At 61.0% G+C, this 18455-nt stretch overlaps 1 long non-coding RNA gene across 2 annotated transcripts; it reads left to right on the top strand.

The window, feature by feature from the left end:
* The first annotated feature begins 16232 nt into the window (after positions 1–16232).
* Positions 16233–17766, top strand: LOC115274710. Of its 2 annotated transcripts, none has more exons than XR_003901221.1 (2): positions 16233–16729; positions 17347–17766. It is a non-coding gene; the product is annotated as an uncharacterized LOC115274710 (long non-coding RNA). The 2 variants fall into 2 exon arrangements; XR_003901220.1 differs by lacking the exon at positions 16233–16729 and adding an exon at positions 16746–17028.
* Positions 17767–18455: the final 689 nt, after the last annotated feature.

Here is an 18455-nt window from a genome sequence, read left to right as displayed (position 1 = left end):
GTTTGGAGGCTCTGTCGGCCCTGCACACAGCAGCCTGGCCACTAATCCACCCTTAAAACCTGGTGCTGAAAACCAGGTCAGGTGGGACGCACCGACACCAAGGCTGCTTAGGGCGAGGACCTCAGTGAGGGAAGAAAGACCGGGGGTGGGGCCCCAGGGTACATGTGGCTGCCCCGGTGTGTGCACCCCTGCCCGCCCACATGCCGGAAGGGGCTGGGGAGTCCCAGCACCTGGCCGAGATCAGGCGTGTCGGCCACCCTCCCATGTGGAGTGCCCTGACCTGCACCCAGCCCGCCAGAGCCAGCTGCTGGCCTCCTGCCCTGGCCGCGCCTCGCCGGCCTCTGTGGCCTCCTTGAGAGCGACGAGGGGCGGCAGCAAGTGTGGCCTCCACACCCCCAGCCCCACGCACTCTGTCGTGGGAGGGGGTCAGTCCGCAGGGACTGCGCTAGGGACACGTGTCAATGGTTGGTGGCCCCGAGGGGGAGTGGCAGGAGGCATCTGCCTTCAACAGCCAGTGGCGGAGCCGCCGGCCTCACTGACCACAGAGCAGCTGCCGTTGGCTCAGGAGGAGGGATCCGTGCTGAGCACGTGGCCATAAGCACCGCGGAGAGGAGGTGCCAGGCCCCAGGCCGCCCGAGCCGTGCCCACGGACATGCACCTGCCTGCACGCACACACACGCACCCACAGAACAGGGGCACACACGCATGTACACACCCATGCACACGGAGCCCACACCTGAGAACATACACACCTGCACTTGTGTGTGCACACTCTCAGGCACGTGCGTGCACACAGAAGTCACAGGCACCCACATGTGCACATACCGAGTACAAAACACAGCACGCACACGTGTGTGTCGGCACGTGTGAGCGCACACAAGCAGACGCAGGGCAGGTAGTGGTCAGACAGCGACCGCCTCTGTGGGGTGCAGACGCTTCTCTCCTCTGGCAGAGCCCCCTCTTTCTGGAGCATGGTTTGGGGTGTCTTCTGAACCCGTTCCCCCCAGCCTGCACCTCAGCTGCATTTACAAATCTGAGTAAAGTCGTGTGAACTTCGTCCCCAGCCCTGTCGCGGCCAGAGCTGGTCTCAGCCCCGCGCACCTGCCTCAGAGCCCAGGCTCCCGAGAGGAGCTGACACTTCTTCCTTCTGCAGTGAGTCCCTGGGGCCCGGGAGAAGGTCGCAGGGGCATCTCGTCTTACTTGCACTGAGGATGTCACATGGACCCCCCCCCAACCCTCTGCAGGCGAGTCCGGCTGAGACCCACAGGCCAGATACAAGTCTGTGCCTCCCCCGTGAGCACGTGGCGAGTGAGGCAGGAGGGTTGCAGGACGACGAGTGGCAGAGCACGGGAGGGAGCTGGGGTCCCGGTGGGGCCACGCCTGGCTGGGCCAGCAGCCGGTGAGGGACGAGGCGTCACCCCTGCCCAGGGCCGGGATGCTCCGGAGACTCTAGCCCTGGAGCTCGGCCAAAGACAAACGCCCCAGACAGGCAGAGGGCCACACGGGTCTTAAAGGTGCACAGAACATGTAGTTGTCACCCCCAAGACGCTGGCCTCTGGCCTTTGGGGGATGTAGAGACCCCAAGACCCAGAAGTGAAGGGCCTGCTTCCAGCGAGGCCCCCTGCCCCTGCCCCACCCAGCAGCCAGCCTGCCACTGCCCTCTGCTGGCCGTGTAGGCCCACCACACGCCTGGCCCTGGCGGGCGGAGGGAGGGGACCACCAGAGAACTCGCCTGAGTCAGCTCCAGTCAGCATCAGCGAGCTGGTTACCATGGCGACGGGAGGGTGGGGGCGGGGGGGGGGGGCTGCTGTGAAGTCTTCTGGAAAAAGCAGGAACTGTGCGTCCTCGTTACACGGAGCCAAATTCCTCGTGCTCTGCCTCCCCCGGCCAAACCCTCATGAGCACCCAGGCCTGAGAGGCCCCACTGTCCCGGGCGTCCCCACCCGGGGGCTCCCGCACCCTGGGCACCATGAGCCCAACTCTGCTTGGGGTACAGTAGGCAGGAAAGACAGTCCTTCCTCCTTGCAGCCAGTGCCCCTGACGCTCCCACAGGGCACATTCCCTCCAGACAAGCCAGAGGGAGCACGGGGTGGTCCTGGGGAGGTCACTAGGGTCCCCTGCCTGGCTTATGAGGGCCTCGGTGACCTCAGCCAAAAGCAGAGGTGAGGTGGGCCTGCCATGAGCAGAGGCCCCAGGGCCTCGGTCCCACTGGGCTCAGGGTGCACAGGCACATGCCCGTCTGGACGGGAGCTGGCGCAGCAGCATCTGAAGCCAGGACCTGGCCCTGGGGGCCCCCTCGGCTGCAGCCCACAGCCCCCGGGGAGTGGCGCCACCAGCAGGCCCTGGGCCAGCCCACAGCCTTCGGCTGCAGCGCCGGCTGTCAGAGCCCGCCCATCGCCCAGCGCGCGGTGGGCAGCTGGGCCTGGAGCCCCAGGAAGCCCTGACCTCGGGGCGCCTACCACGTGAGAGGCTCGCGGGGACCCCTTGTGTGCGCGTGCCGGGAGGTGGCCCCCGGTTCTCCAGTCATTACTTTGCGTAAACAAACAAGAGAGCCGCTGGCTCTGAATAAAGTTATTTGCTGTGTAAGTTACTGTATCACGTCCCGTCCTGAAATAGAACTATTTGTCTCCGGAGGAATCGTGTGAAAGACTGACATAGGGTATAACTGCATTGATTTGCATATGCAGATATGTCTAATTATTCAACTTGCAATTAAAGGCTTGTGTGTCAGCAAATGAGACTAATTAGATACATTTATCGATGATAACCAGCTTTTTACAAACAAAATAGACCCCCCTTCACGTTGCAGGGGTGCGGTGCATCGGTGGGGGGGGCTGGTGGACCGAGCAAGGCCTGCCTGGGGCAGGGCCGAGGGAGCCCCCCAGGTCCCCCCCGTGGTGTCCCACCTGGTAAGCTGGTGGGGGGGGGGGCTGGTGGAGGGGGCGCCGTGGAGCCTGTGCAAAGGAATCAGAGAGCGGAGCCTCCAGGCCCGGCAGAAGCTGTGGGGCAGAGGGAGGTCTCTGGCCCGAGAAGGCCTCAGGGAAAAGTCCAGGGAGAAGCAGAGTCAGGCAGGGGTGTCTGTCCCCTGGAAGGAAGGGTAGGTGTGTTTCCCATGAAGTAAAGAGAGCCTGCAGGGGTGCTGGGCACATCTCGGGGCCTGGGACCCGGAGCCTCGTGCTGGCTGCTGTTGCAGACCTGGCTCTGACCTCTGAGACCTGCCTGGACCTCAGGGCATGGTCCCTTTCAGGAAACTAAGCAAACAGGCCCTGCAACACGGGTCAGAGCCCCCAGACCCCTACTTCAGCCCCGCATCTTGGGCGAGGGTAGACACAGCATCATTATAGGCTGAGAGTGGGGGCCGCAGCCCGCCGGCAACCACAGCCACTGCGCATGCCCTCCTGCCCAGCCCACGGCCCCCAGCCCCCGGTTCCCAGCCACCCCAACAGCCTGCGCGCTGGGCACGTTCCATGCCGCCCGCCCGTGGTAGTGACCCGTCACAATGCCCACACCACTCACCAGCCTCCCCAAGTCCCTGCTCTGGGGGCTGTGTCCTGCCCACAAAGGGTGTCCCTGAGCGCCAGAATGTGACCTTACTTGACCCATGAGCCTTGCAGGTGCGATTACGGTAAGGCTCTCAAGAGATCATCCGGGATTTGGGCAGGCTCTAGGTCCAGTGCTGCCTGTCCTTCAAGACAGAGGAAAACAGACATCAATGTGGGAAACAGCCCAGGCGGGGACAGAGACAGAGACAGAGATCGGAGTGCATGTCTACAAGCCTAGGGCCGCTAGGGGTGCCGGGGGCACCAGAGGCTGCGCACGCGCCTGGGAGGGCCCCTCCCTCGGAGCCCCGGGAGGAGCCGCCTGGCCACACTGGATTTCTGCCTCCAGAGGATAAGCCTCTGTTTCAGGCCTCCCAGCCCTAACACCTCCCCATCCCGCTGCACGGTCTACTTCGGGGGGGCCCGCCTAAGACGGGGAGTCTTCTCGCTAAATGAACAAACTGTGTAAACACTCGTTAGCCTTTGTCCTGAGCAGATAAGTGACATCAGGGGTTTGATATGCTGGTTAAATTTTTCTAAATACACACTCAAAATAAATTGTACTATTGAAATTGTCCCCTGAAGCTCTGGCCGCCTGAAACCCCCTGCACACCGCCGTGGGGGCCACACCCCAGGAAGGCGGGCGCCTTTGCTGTCTCAGGAGGCCAGGAGCCGCTCCGACCTCAGGGCGGGCCACCAGAGAACTCCCAACGGCTGCTTCCTCTAAACCCCAAACATGACTAATTCCTGAAAAAGCATCTTTCATACAACTTTGCAGAACTCGACATCACTCCAGGGGACGTGGTGACCACTGGAGCGTGGAGGCCGCAGAGCAGGGAGATGAGGGCCGGACTCTGGCAACACAAGGAAAGTCAAGGCCAACAGGGTGCTGGTCCCGGAAGTGATCCTCTGAGCGAAGGAGGAGCTGCCCCGATCCCCCTGGCCCGGCCTCACGGCAGGTGGGGGTGGGAGGCGTGGTTCCACTCCACAGCTGGAGAAGCAGGGACTGCATTTTGGGGCACCCAGCAAAGCACCCCTAAAGGCTGCCATTTCTGGGTGGTGAGTCTGTGCTGGCCGGGGGTGGGGAAGGCCCTGGGGGCGGCATGGACCGCTGTGTTGGGGGGCTGCCTGCGGCCTGCATCACTCTGGCTGATAGGACACTGGCCTGGACGTTCAGGTAGCAATGCCGTCTGAGGTGGGGGTGCAAAGCCCAGCCCCCCACCCCCTTGCCAGGGCCCCTGTCCTGGGTCTGTCTTCCCACCATGTGCCTGCTGTGTGCCCGGCCCCATCTGGGGACACTGACGTCTGTGAGCACAGCAGAGCTGCCCTGTGAGTCCACGCTCAAGGGTGAGGGCAGCCAGAAGGGCCGAGGCTCTGTGCGGGCTCCAGTCAGGGCACCGCGTCCAGTGTGAGTGAGGCCCTGGCCACCTGCAGAGACCCAGAGGGCGGGGAGGACCTGCCAGCCTCCTCTGCACAGCCATCCATTTGGGGCAATTAAAGCCTTTATTTGGAAGACATAACACCCAGTCTGCTCAGCTGAGCAGCGCTACAAGCAGCATATTATTATCTCGAGTTGTGAGAGCAAGTATCCCTCAGAGCCGCCTGCCCGCGTCCTGAAGGCTCGTCTGCCTCCCCTCTGCCCCTTGGGTGGATGCGGGAGAAAGAGCCCAGGCAGGCGGGGGCAGCCAGGGCGAAGGCCTGCAGGGGCACAGGCAGGTGGGCGGGGCCTCACAGCCTGGAGCCCTTCCGAAGGGACAGCGCACACAGTCCTGTCTCTTTGCAAAGTGGCTGGGCTCAGCCCGGCAGAGGCTGCATCGGCTTGGCTGCCGCCTCAGCAGGTCCCTCGGAGTTGATGGAAATCTAATCAGGCAGGCCGTCTGGCACCAAATGCCCTAATTTCCCCAATGCTCGAGGGACACGAGTGTCTCTTGGCTGCTGTGGCTCCCGGTCACACCTGGCCTTCCTGTCGGGCTGGTTTCGCAGGCTGGCCTGCAGCTGTGTGGAAGATGAGGCCCATCGGAAACACTGGCTGTTTTCAGAACCCCTAAATTAATTAGGCCCTAGTCGCAAGAGGCGCTTAACGTATTGGTGGTATGTTAAGGAAGCTCTGGCAGCAGAGCAGATGGAGCCAGAGCCCGCCTCGTGCGGCCGCGAGTGGAGGTCCCGCTGCGGACAGGGGTCACCAGCTCGCCTGCAGGGAGACACCCTCATGGACGCCCCCGCTCCCCAGCTCTCAGAGCCCAGGCACAGGGAGAGAACCCATGCTGGCAGACGCCCCGCCTGCACTGGTGAATCCAGAAAAAGAGAAAGGGGACCTGGGTGCAGAATAAGGGCTGCTGCAGGCCGTGGGTCCTGGAGTGGTGACCCGTTCGAGCCCCCAGCAGTGTCTGCAAGAGGGGGCGGGGCGGGGGCTCAAGGTCACCGAGGATTTGCATCACTGGCAAGGGCATTTCTGGTGGGGGACAAGCATGGGTACGGTGCAGAGGGCCAGTCTCTGCTCTGCCCTGCCCTGGACGGTCTCCCTGGAGAGGGTGAGGCTCACAATGGGCCCTCAGCACACCCTGATCCCTGACCTGTTCCTTCCAGCCCAGGTGCCTGGCACAGAGCAGGCCCTCCACAGAGACTGACGCTCGGGCGAGAGCTTGGAGTGGGGTTTCCACCCGTGGTGCCCACTGGGCCCCACCATCTGGTCCCCTGGGCTTTCAAAAGGACACCAGGCCAGGAGGGCTGTGCAGAGAGCAAAACAGGCTGTCAGCCCACCTCCCGGCCAGGGCAAAGGTCAGGCCCACCATGTGCAAAGGCACTCCGACGCCCAGAGGACGCCAGTCCCACAGTGACCATTCAGGAAAAGCTGTGGTTTCACAACTGCCATGGAAGAGCCGTGGGTTCCCCTGTGCCCGCGGGCACTGCTGTGATCTCTACACACTAACCTGTTAGGGGCAAGAGTCAGGGGAGCAGGTGCCCACATCTGTCCCCTGAGTGTGGCTGCCTGGGGAAGCCTGGCCTGCAGACTTCCTATCCCTGCACGCTAGTCTCCCCTTCTCGGCCACATGTCCCCTTCCTCCGGTTTCTGGATGCTGCCCTTTCTGGTGGGGAGTGTCTCTCAGAAAGGTTGTGGGAGCCCATGGAGAAGCACCCCGGGGAGCAGATGGTTCTGGAGACTGCTCTGTTTCTCATCCCAGCAAGACCTCGCTGACCATAATTTCCACTTTTGCTTGCCTTCTTCTCCCTGGCTTCTTCCAGATGAGCCACCACCTAAAAGCCCTTGCTCAGAGCCCAGCTCAGGTGCCCAGTCCCAACAAGCTTCTCTGGGGACAAGCCCCGCGTCAGGAGGGAAGGGCCGCTGCTCCAGAGGCCAAAGTGAGCATCCTGCAGCTGGGGCGTCCAGTCACTTGCAGATGAGGCCTCTAGTCCTGCCGCCTCTACAAGGCGAGTCCAGACAGCAGTGTCCAGGTGATTGCCCAGAGCCAAGGCCAGCCCTGTGCTGGCTCTCAGGAGGTGACCTCTGTGGAATGTCCTGATGAGGGCGTGTTTGGTAGCTGTGGCCTTGGGCTGCACTGGAAAGTCTGCACTAACAGCGTCGCAGCCCCTGCTCCAGTGGGGGGGCGGCCCCCGAGCAGCACCCGCCCGGCCGGCACGCGGGGTGTGGGGTCACAGCCCCTGCTCCGGTGGGGGTGCGGGCCGCCCACTGCCAGGCCCCTGGCCCCACTCACGTGCCTGCACAACTCAGGCACGGTTTCTCTCTAGGACCCCCTTGCAATCAACTGAGTTAATATGTTACCCCTAAATAAGTTAATTATATTATTACTTTCTGACACTGCAATCACAGATTTTTATGTTTTGATGCTAAATTTGGTAAAACTTTAAATTAGGGTAATTAAATAATTAGCTTTAAGATGACAAGCTAGGAAATAGCTTCCCTCTCCCTGACATGCCCAGTCAGCATTGCCTGAGTGGAAAATGCCAAAGAGAAGGCCTGTGCCACACTAAAGAGCCTGCTCCACAAGGTGGGGGTGTCCCCGGCATTCCCGGCCCTCACCTGCTGTGCTTCCCTCTGGGTTAGTGTCCCTGGAATAACCCATCGGCCTGGACTCTTGTGTGGGGACGGGGCCTGGCAGTCCCTACATGTTTTGCAGGAAAGAGCAGAACTGGACTCCACTGTTTGGGAGCAGTGGGGTTACTGGTGTTTTCCACACAGCAAAGTAAGTGTATTGGTCATTGGTCCCCACAATGGCAGAGAGTTCAACAGAATTGAAGAGCAGCTTACAAGTGAGAAACCCTCCCCTCAGACCTGAATCTCACCTCCTCCTCATCTTTTTGTTCCCCTGCTCAGTGCAGCAGCTGTGAGTGCCAAGTCACAGATGTGCATGACAATGGTTATGGGGTTTGTGGCTATCTGAGGAGGTGCTCAGTTTCTAGGTTAATGTGGCACATAGAAACATTTAGGACCTCAGTGTTCAAGAAAAGCAATATTTATAGAGCGTGTGCACCATGTGGCCTCATTTCTCTCCAGGTGAATTCCCTGTCCAGGCTGGATGTCAGCAAGAAAAGGCAGAGCAGCTTTGAGCATACTTTTCATTTCTAGAGATGTGTGTCAACATATAGACTCACTTTTGCAGTGTCTGCAGGATGTAGGCGCTGACCTGCTAGGCTTGGGGGAGAGACTCGACAGCTAAGATTTGCTTTCACTCAGGTGCTCCTTGCTTGGGTGTGTCCATCTTTACTGGAGACGTGTCCCACCCCCGCATGGGGTAGGCCGGGGCGGGTACCTCCTCTGCAAGGTGGTGACAGGTGCACCCTACCAAGCGGCTGTCAGCACCACGGACAGCACACAGTCAGCACCACGGACAGCACTGAGCGCTGCACAAGCTGTGTTCCTGGAGGAACTGAGCACGAGTGATCTGTCACAGGCCCCTCAGCGGACAGCAGCGGACTCTGCACTAGGAGAAATTGTTCTTATTTCTGGTGCCAGAGGTGCTGGGCTTGGCCAGCAGCAAGTGGGAGGCCCCCACCACCACAGAGTCACCGCTGGGTTGGCCATCAGGCAGGGGATGTGGGGACCTGCCTCAGGTCCCGGCCATGGCCCGCCCTCTGCCCTTGGAGGGGGAAGCAGTGCCACTATTCACTAAACACAATGAAGTGTCCCCCACCTCCCACCCCAGGTGCCGTCGGCACAGACAGTGCAATAAGGAAGTTACCCAAGACCCCAGGCTGAGTGAGACCCTTGCTGGCACCCCCACCAGGCCAGCTCCAGAAGCCACCAAGAGCCTGAGGACAACAGAGGCCACCCGATTAGCCACGTGGGGCTTGGCAGGAGCCACTGCCATTTCTCAGTGACCTCTCAGCCTTCGACAGCCCGCCCTCCTCCCTCCCTTCCTCTTCCTGCACATTATCTGTGGTCCCTTCTCTCTCCTGTTCATGAGCTTTTAGAAATGCAGACCCACCAGGGGCGCCTGGGTGGCTCAATTGGTTGAGCGCCTGACTTCAGCTCAGGTCATGATCTCATGGTTCATGGGTTCGAGCCCCGTGTCAGGCTCTGTGCTGACCGCTAGCTCAGCGCCTGGAGCTGCTTCCGATTCTGTGTCTCTTTCTCTCTCTGTTCTCACCTGTTCATGCTCTGTCTCTCTATATCTCAAAAATAAATAAATGCTTAAAAAATTATTTAAAAAAATGAAGATCCACCAGGAAAATCCACAAAGGAAGAAAGGAGAGGGAACTGAAGAAGCCCGGGAAAGGAGGAGACCCTCCTTGGGAATGCTCAGATGACCAAGAAGTACCCAGGCCTCTGAGTACATCCCAAAAGGAAGCCACAAATACCCCCTTAACCAAGAGGTAGGCAGGTGAGGGCAGGGTCCCCAGTGGGTGGAGACATCTGTGTCCCTCAGTGTCCAGTTAGGAGAGCAGAGCCCATGCCTTGGGGTTTACTGGCCACAGAATCAGAATCAAAAGGACTGCAAAGCCAAACAGGGGACGGAGAGGGAGCAGTGGCCCCAGGAAGCCAATCCTACCCTGAGGGCTGGGGGCAGACGGAGACTGTCTACAATTCCAGGAGACCTTGGGGCCCAGTAGGAGCCCCTGCTCAGGGACAGGCCTGTGCTCATCGGTCGGCTCAGGAGAGGCTGCTGTGGGCTGGGGCTCAGAGGGTGAGAAAGGGGTGCACCACACCTTCCACCTTGACCTGCTCCCTCTGAGTCCTTGTCCTCTGGGTGTCTGGCCCTCCCACTCTCCTTTGACCACAGAGGACTGTGAAGATGGGTTCTGGGGGAGGCGCTATCGTTTGGAGCCCCTTCCAGTCATGAACAGGCAGAGGTGTGGGTGGACAGTGGGAGGAGCCACCTGGCCCCTCCCAGGTCCAGATGAGGAGGAGGGGCCAGAGGGGCAGGCAGTCCCTGCCCTGGGGTCTGGATCACACCTTCCATTTGTCCATAGGGAGCCACGGGCCTGGGGCAGGGAAGCCCCCCAGCTCCACATGGATCCTGGTTGCTTTTGTAGAGGGGGCGCCCTTCCCTGCCCAGGATGGGCTGACACCTCGGTGGGTCTGGGTCCAGCCAGCAGACATGTGTGTGTGGTGTCCTGCTCATGGTTCCCGGAGACCCCGCCCACGTGTCCCACGGGAGAACACAGGGGTGTCTGTCTGCCCTGGAGGGGTCTTACTCTGGGGCTGGGGGTTGGCCGTCTTTTTCCAGCTTCTCTGTGCTTCGTTTTTTTGCTCTCAATTCTAACTGTGGAAATTTACTCTCAAACTATAGAAATTACTCTCAAAATAATGCTGGACAGAATTGTACAAAATCTAGTACTTTAGCCCAGACTTCACCTTACATTCCTTGTTTTTAGATTTCTCTTTTGAGGTTGATCTACGCCCACGTGACTCGAGCTGACTTTGCCGCGTTCACACACGGGCGCGTCACCCGTCCTGATGGCGCACTGCTCCCCTCCGGGTCTGAACGGAACACCGTCTACATCCTGAGCTCACGCGTGCGACTGGACGTGGCCTCTGTCTCCCGGCCAGACTCCTCTCCCACTGGGGGACACGGGGGTGGAGATAAAAGCCTTTGGCCTTTTTTCCTGCCAATGACCAAAATCAAATGTACAATTTAAAAACTACATTTTCCCTTTCCACCCCACTGCCTGTGATGATTGTGCCATGATTATTAAACACAACATAAATAATAATGTGACATTTTCTGATTGGGCATCTGATTAAGTAGCCGTTCTTCACAGCCTGAGACCGGGTACCTGAGATCGCTGAAGACGGGACAACTTCACGGAGTCGCAGCCCCTGCCTGCCCTCAGGGACCAGCAGTCGAGGCCCCCGGATAAGTCTACACAGATGCAGCCTCCCAAGGCCCGTCCCCAGTGTGGGGGGAGGGGAACCCCCAGCTGTGTCTCCCATGAGCCAGAAGCCTCCCCAGCCCACCTGCCGCTGAGAGCCTGGCTCAGCGGGTCTATTGCCTGAGGTCTGAGACTGCCCCTTTCCCAGCCCAAGGTCACTGCTCAGACATGACCTGACCCCAGGCTCCTGTCTCCGTTGTTGCTAGCCAGACCATGGCCTCCCCGCCCTCCAGCTCCAGCCTGGCCAGCAGCCAACCGGGAGGTGGTTCCCTGTGGAGGAATGAAGGAGGAGACACCAGAACAGAATTCCTCATTCTCAGCAGGATGGCCAGCCCTCAAGACACCAAAGAACATTCCAGAGTCTGGGGAGCCTGAGTGGCTCAGTCGGTTAACCATCCAACTCTTGACTCTGGCTCAGGTCATGATCTCACAGTTGGTGGGATCCAGCCCCGCACTGAGCTCTGTGCCGACAGCATGGAGCCTGCTGGGGATTCTCTATCTGTCCCTCCCCCACTCTCTTCCATTCTCAAAATAAATAAATGCACTTAAAAAAAGAAGAGCATTCTGAGTCAAGGATCCCCGACTGCTCTGTCCCGCTCCATCCCAGGGCTTGGCAGGGAGGTGGCGTGGCTGTGTGGTGGGGAGGGGGGTGCGCCTGTCCCCAGGCTGCGCCCTGCCACCCTCCATGAGGTTGCCAGCACAGACACCAGGACGCCTGAACACCAGGACGGTCTCGGGGTGCGGGAGGGCGGGTGGGAAGAGTCTCAGGAGGGGCTGGAAACGAAGGCCCGTGTCCCAGGAGGCAAGAGCCCCACCCGCCTGGTTGGGACAGTGGTGTCACATGCACGGCACAAAACGAAAACATCTCAGAGCAAAGCAGCCTCTCCCTGTCAACTTGCCAGGATCTCTTTTATCTATTTACTGCCGTTCTAAGTAAAGAAATGTTAAGTTCCAAATTATCAGCATGAATGGTCCCGTTTAACCTCGTATTGCACAATTCCAGCTAGAAAAGCAAACGTAAGAGCTTAACTTCGGTCCGGAGACAGCAGACCCACAGCAGGCCTCCCCGCACTGCGTGGGCTCTGTGCGTGGGTGAGAACGCCACACACGCCCCCTGCTTTCGTCTCCCTGCCTGATGTGTGGACAGGCCTGCTGGGTCCCCCTACAGGAAGGGACTGCAGGAAGCAGCAGGAGAGGAGCTGGGTTCCTGCCCCCCTCGTTTCTCCTGATCACCCTCAGGTGCCTGGGAGCTGACGCCGGAAGCGGCGGGAATACGCGGTGCCCGTTGCTTCAACCGCCTCCCCTCTGCGTCCGCCGCAAGTTCTCCCTCGGGGGACCCCGCACGCCGGGCTCGGAGGGACGTGTGGCGTCGCTGCTCTCCCTGACCGGACGCACTGGCTCTGATACTGCTGGGCCCACGCATGCGCCTCCGAGACTCTGTGTTCAGGGGCTTCCGGAGCCTCCGTGTGGGTGGAGGAAATGATACAGAAATGACCGACACACGCGGTTCCTCCCCAGCTCACACACTCGCTGCGTCAGCCCCTCAAACGTCACTTACGACATACAAGTTCAAAGATGAAATTATTAAGAATTTCAAGATTGCTACAGTGTGGCATGACACCAAGCCCAGACCCCTCTGCGGGTGGCCCCTCTGCCTGCCCAGGTTTTAGCTCATGAGACTGGCCTTGCCCCCCCAAAACTGGAGGTCACTCCCAGACTGGAGGAGGAGACAGGAGCTGGCCTGGGCACACCCACCTGCAAAGGCCAGCAGTGCAGAAAGGTGAGGCCCCCAGGACATGAGCCGCTACACACACACACGCGCGTGTGCGCACGCATGCACGCCCATGCACACACATGCACACCCGTGCACTCACGCACACGCACGCCACATGCACACACAGGTGCACACGTGTGACTGGGAGGACCCAGCTCCAGGGTTTCCTCCTGGCGGTCAAGTGCATGAAGGCGGCTCTGGCTGCCCTGGGCTTCTCCTCTCGGACCACCTACCCCAGAAGCAAGGCCTCTGACCCACCTGGGCTTGTCACCTGCCCAGCTGAGCACGAGCTGGGGGGGCCCAGGCTTGGCTCCCAGCACCGGAGTGGGGGACCCCTTCCTCTCTAGAGGCATGTCACCTCTCACTGACCCCTCACGGCCAGATCGAGGGTCACCTCCTGTGGGAGCCCCCACTCCCGGATGCCCAGCTCCTTCCTGGCACAGGGCATATTGCCAGCAGGCGGCCGGTCAAAGGAGAGCCTCCCTGATCCTTGGGGAGCAGAGTGGACAGTGCAGTGGATGTCGGCTGGCCTTAGTAACTTGACAGAGAACGGTAGCCATGCCTGAACCTTCCAGAAGGGCTCAAACAGGATCACATGACTCGGTCAGCAAGCAGTTATGCCATGTGCACTCGGCCAGGCTGAGGTCCTGCACTGGCACAGGGGAAGCCGCGCTCACCTGCCAGGGGCGCTGTTGCTGGTCCAGCCGCTGAACCTGAGGCTTAGACGTTACCAGATGCCATGTGGCTCCCGGGCAGCCAGGCCTGCAGTAAACACTGACCATGGGCCACATGTATCCCTGGGTCCCCCTGCTCCTGGCCTCGGGACTTGCTGGCAGATGAGGGACGACGGCTCCAGTCCAGTACCTGCCATGGGACCCCCAGCTCCCCCTGCCCCAGAGGCCAGGGGCAGGCGCCCAGCGTCCCGTGTGATTCTGCCTCCACCCACCCTACTGCCGGCCTCCACTTGGCCTCCACCCGGCCTTCACTCAGCCTCCACCCAGCCTCCCCCCAGCCTGCTCCCCGCCTGCTGGATACTTGGCGGTTTGCAATTTCCCTTAAGAGGATGAAGAAAACAAGACATTGGAAGGCAGGACACACTCTCTGGTGGGAAGCCTGCACTTAATTGAGGACTAGCTATTTATTTTCTTCCCTCTCTGGTCCAGACCATGAAATATTTATTTTTCCTCATTGAGCCTCTGTGCTCAAACAGCCTCAGACCAGCTCCCTTTGGGACCAAAGAGAAAATTGTTAGTCGATAACCTCAAACAAGGGAGCCGAGCCGATGCAAGCTGCCAGCTCCGGCAGAACCCCAGATGAGGCGGAGCCGCTGTGGGAGGCCCATGCCCCCAACACAACCCCACCTCCCCAGGCCTCGGCGCCCTGCGCACAAAGCACTCATGGGCACTGCCCTTCGGGGTGCATGGGGCGCATCCACAGCCAGCCGTCCAGCCAGGGGCACCTGCTGGGATGCACAGCCAGGGCGGGACAGGGGTGCGTGCAGGTGCATCTGTGGTCTTGGACCGGCACAAGCGGAGACCTGGGGATGGGAAGCGTCGGAGCCCTCAGCCAAAATGAATGAAATCATCACAAGAGACGACCAGCCTGTCTCTGCGTAAGTAGGGACAGCTTTTTCTGCTGAGCCCCCCTCCCCACTTACTCTGAGAATCAAGCTTCTTTAAAATGCAGGAGCAGGAGCCCCTCCCTGCCGCGCCCCTTCCCTGGAGCTGCACGAGGCAGGCTGGAAGCAGCCAGCCAGGGTCATCTCTCCTGCACCATCACACTCACTCCTGTCAGGGCCTGGCCCAGCCACAGGGACCCCACCCACACTCCTGCAGCCCAGGACACATGCCTGGCAGGTGGCCGAGGCCCTTGGAGAAGGGGGCGTCCCAGAGCAGGAGGTGTGGGGGCCCCCATCCCGACAGCCCCACGCTCCAGGCCAGGCAGGTGGACGCAGGTGTGGGCTCTCCAGAGCGCTGGGATGGAGGAGGGGAAGGAGCGGGGGGGGGGGGGGGGAGGCTAGACTCTGCCCAAGGCACTCCCCACACCCGACTTCATCACAAGGAGACGGGAAGGAGAAGAAAATGGAGATTCTGCTGCCAAATAAGATCCCACTTTAATTTCATGCCACATTAGGGCAATCTGGCAGGCAGAGCGCCCCGGAGAGAGGGTGTGCATGCCGTGTCCCCCAGGCCGCCAGAGCCCTCTCTAATTGTGAACCCATTCAACAGCGTTGGATTAATCCCATCTCTCTCCACAGCCAGACCAGGACTGAACGTGGCCCCTCTCCGGGCTCTTTGTTCGTCTCTCCTGAGAGGGCAGGGGTGAGCACCCGCACACCCCACCTCACAGCCTGAGACCAGGAGCACGACTTCCCACAGAGGGTGATCTCCGCCTGAGGCGGGCACCACGTAATGTGTCAGCTTCGCCAGGCGCGCGGCCGGTAAGTGACACTGATGAGCTGCCATCTCGGAGAGGCCGAGCCGCAGCCCGGGATCCGCTGCGTGGTCTTAGGTGAAACCGTTGAGTCTGCGCAAAAGGTCCCCACGTGGACACAAAGGTCCCATATTTGTGCCTTTCCCCCTCCATGAAATGCCCCAAGCAGGCCGGTCCGGAGACGGGAGCGGGTTAGTGGGTGCCGGGGGCTGGGGGGCGGCTGCTAACAGGGACGGGCTTCCTTTTGGGGTGATGGAAGGCGTGGAAGGTGGCGGCACACAATTGAAAATGTATTAAACGCCACCAAATTATACACTAAAATGGTCGAATCACACAGTACGTGGAGTATAATTCAGCAACACTGTAAGGAAACAAGGAGACGTGCAGAGCAGGCAGGGGCGAGGGTGAGGAGCACCCCGATGGGCGTCACCCCCCCAGGTGGGCTCCGGCGGGCTCCCGGTTCCCCGCGCTCCACCTGGGATGGCGCCACAGTGCGGTCACACCGCGTGGGTGCTGAAGAAGGGCTCCTGGCAAAGACCCCTCCTTGACCGAGCTCCTGTCAGGCCCCCCTTGTGGACCAAGCCTCAACCCCAGGCCTCTGGGTCCCTCCTTGAACCCTCCACTTCCAGCAAGAACCCCCCCCCAGCTGGCCTAACAGGCCGGAGGCCTGGGCCATGGCTCCGCGTTCCTTCACCACGTTCCGAAGTTTGGATGACTCAATGCTCTGCGGTCACGGTCAGGAAATTCCTCATAATCTTTGAATAACCCTGCATTTTTATTTTGCACTGGGCCCAGCAAATTCTGAGCCAGCCCTGCCTCTGGGGGGGGGGGGAGGCTGACCTCTCTCCCAGCCTTCTGGTGGGTCTGGCCCTGCCAGCCTCCGGCAAGTCACACCTGCCCAGAGAGGCGGCTCTGGGGACCGGGCGGGTCAGGGTCAGCTACTCCGCAGGGGCAGGACCCCAGGTCTCCTGGGCCTTGCCTGCCAGGCCCTGCCGTCCACCGCTCCCAGCTCTGTGAGCCCCAACAACCAGCGAGGGGCCAGCGTGCGGCCGGCAAGGGCAATAACGCCTGCGGGATGAACGAACAAGGGGGGGTGTGCACAGCCAGTGAGTAAAGGGACAGCGCACACAGGAAGGATGAGTGAATGCAGGGCCCACACGCAGCATGAATGAGTGAACAGAACTACACGTGGGGCGTGAATGAATGAATGAACGGGGACTGGGACCAGACAGGAAGGAGAGAATGAAGAGGACGGGCCACGAGGAATGAATGAATGAATGGGGCCACGCCCACAGGATGAATGAATGTAGGGGGCGGGGCATGTGGCGTGAGTGAATGAATGAAGGCAGAGACTGCGTGCTCCAGGGGGCGTGGCCTGGAAGCTGTGAGCGCAGCCGCGCAGGCGCCGCAGAAGGCCCCACCCACAGCCCTACCTGAGAACCGCAGCGGCTGGCCGCACAGAATCTGCTGGAAAATGGGGGGTCTCTGGAAGGAAAACGGAGTCGAGGACCGTATGGTCACGACCTCCACTCACACAGGCGCCTCACACCCCTCCAGGCGAGACCCTCACTGGCTCACCCAGGGGCCCCTGCCCCTGAGACAGTGCGACAGTGTGACGTGGCCCCCGTCCCAGCCACAGATCCGGCTGCAGGTGAGCAGCGCAGGCGGGAGTCGGCTGCCCCGCCCCATGAAGCGTGCGGCCCTTGCCGGTCGAGGGAGCAGAGCGGTGGCTGTCACGTGGGCCCCAGCCACGAGCACGCCACGAGGGCCATGGGCCCGGAGGGTCTCGGCCCCCAGAGCCACCAGAGCCCCGTGGTCCCAGCGTTGAGCTGAGCGAGGGAAGCCCGGCCGCGAGAGCGGAGCAGACAGCTCTCCTCCGCGGCGTGGTGCCTCCGGGTCAGCGCACATTGGCATCAAATACAACCCGGGGTGGCCTCAGCACGGGCCCAGGTGCTGGCGCTCCCTGGGCTGGACCGAGTGCGTCTTGTGTGGGAGGGGAGGTTCTGACGGTGCCCATCTCTTGGGTGGGGATGGGGTCAGCCAATGAAACCACAAGGACCAAGAGTGGGGAATGACACTCGGGACGTGATTTCCCGGCCAGGAGAGAGCAGGTGCCGGAAGGGGAATGAAGTGTCTGTTCCCCCGGGGTGGCCAAGCCGGGCAGAGGGCAGGCCCTGGCCGGCGTCAGACGTCTAGATCCAGCAGTGCCTGAAGCCATCCTTGGTTCCACCACTCAAAACCCAGAGGTCACTTTTCCTCTTACACCAGGATTAGTCAAGACTCCTTCACCTGAAAGTGGTGGGGTCCCAGCTCCGAGGAAGGTCAAAGCCGAAAGAGATGCCAGACGGGTGTGGAGCTGACACCAGGAGGCCACCACCGCGTCTGTCCCGCACACGCGGCCCCGGGCCCCAGCCCACCCTCTGCGGCTCCGACCCCTCCCCATGCCACAGCAACGTCAGAGGCTGTTCCTCACGCTCGCGGGTCTGGCAGAAGCAGACCCCCCCCATCAACCTCACCTTCATAGACAGCAGCCAAGCCCCCAGAGCCCGTGATCTGGGCCGCACGGTGTCCTGCCCGCCCCTCGCATATCATTCGTTTGCTTTTTAATTGTGCCGTGAGCGACTGTTTAGGGGCCTGGAATACCTCGTTTTTTAATTTCTATGTATTAATATTTAATCCCAACCAAGTACAAAATCATTTGTGCAATAATGTGGGAGCCACGGGAATAAGCATCGGTGACAGACTGGTCCCATCTGCTCTCAGTGTCTCCAGGGTCCGCGCCTGCTCGAGGCATTCCCGCCTTCTTGGACACGCAGGCCACCCGGGACACCGTGGCCGGGACCGTGTTGTGGGCTCGGGTGGGGCCAGGCCAGTCTCCCGGGCCATCTGTGAGCACGGAAGGGGCAGCTGAGGGGGACCGGCCCCTCTCCTCCAGGGGCCGTCCAAAGGCCCAGGTCCCCGTGTCTCCACAGACCTCGTGCCCAGTGGGGCCCCCCCCCGACGGCAGCTGAAGGCTCTGACACAGGGCTGCCGCCACATCCAGAGAGAGTCTGGACTCAGAGGGGGCGGGGGAGCCAGGTGCCCTCGGGGCCCCCAGGTAAGAGTGCAGCCCCCCCACCCCCAGCCCCGGCCCAGGACTCTGGACCCTGGGCCCCGGGTCCCAAGCCTGGAGCTGGACTTTGACCCGTCTGCATCCACGGATGCAGCAGGTCCCTGACTCTGCCCCCCAGGCTGCGTGACCTTGGACAAGCTGACCCTCTGGGGGAGGGGAATGAGGTCACAAGTGTCTGGCAAAGCTCTCAGAGCTGGTGCCTCCCTCGTTCAGTAAAAGTGGCAGACACAAGCCCCAGTTCCCTGGCGGTGGGCGCGGGGGCAGA

Source organism: Suricata suricatta, chromosome 12 (assembly GCF_006229205.1).
Source record: "Suricata suricatta isolate VVHF042 chromosome 12, meerkat_22Aug2017_6uvM2_HiC, whole genome shotgun sequence".
Lineage (NCBI taxonomy): Eukaryota > Metazoa > Chordata > Mammalia > Carnivora > Herpestidae > Suricata > Suricata suricatta.
Note: the sequence above shows the minus strand (reverse complement) of the source record. Positions and strands in the feature narration are given on the sequence as shown.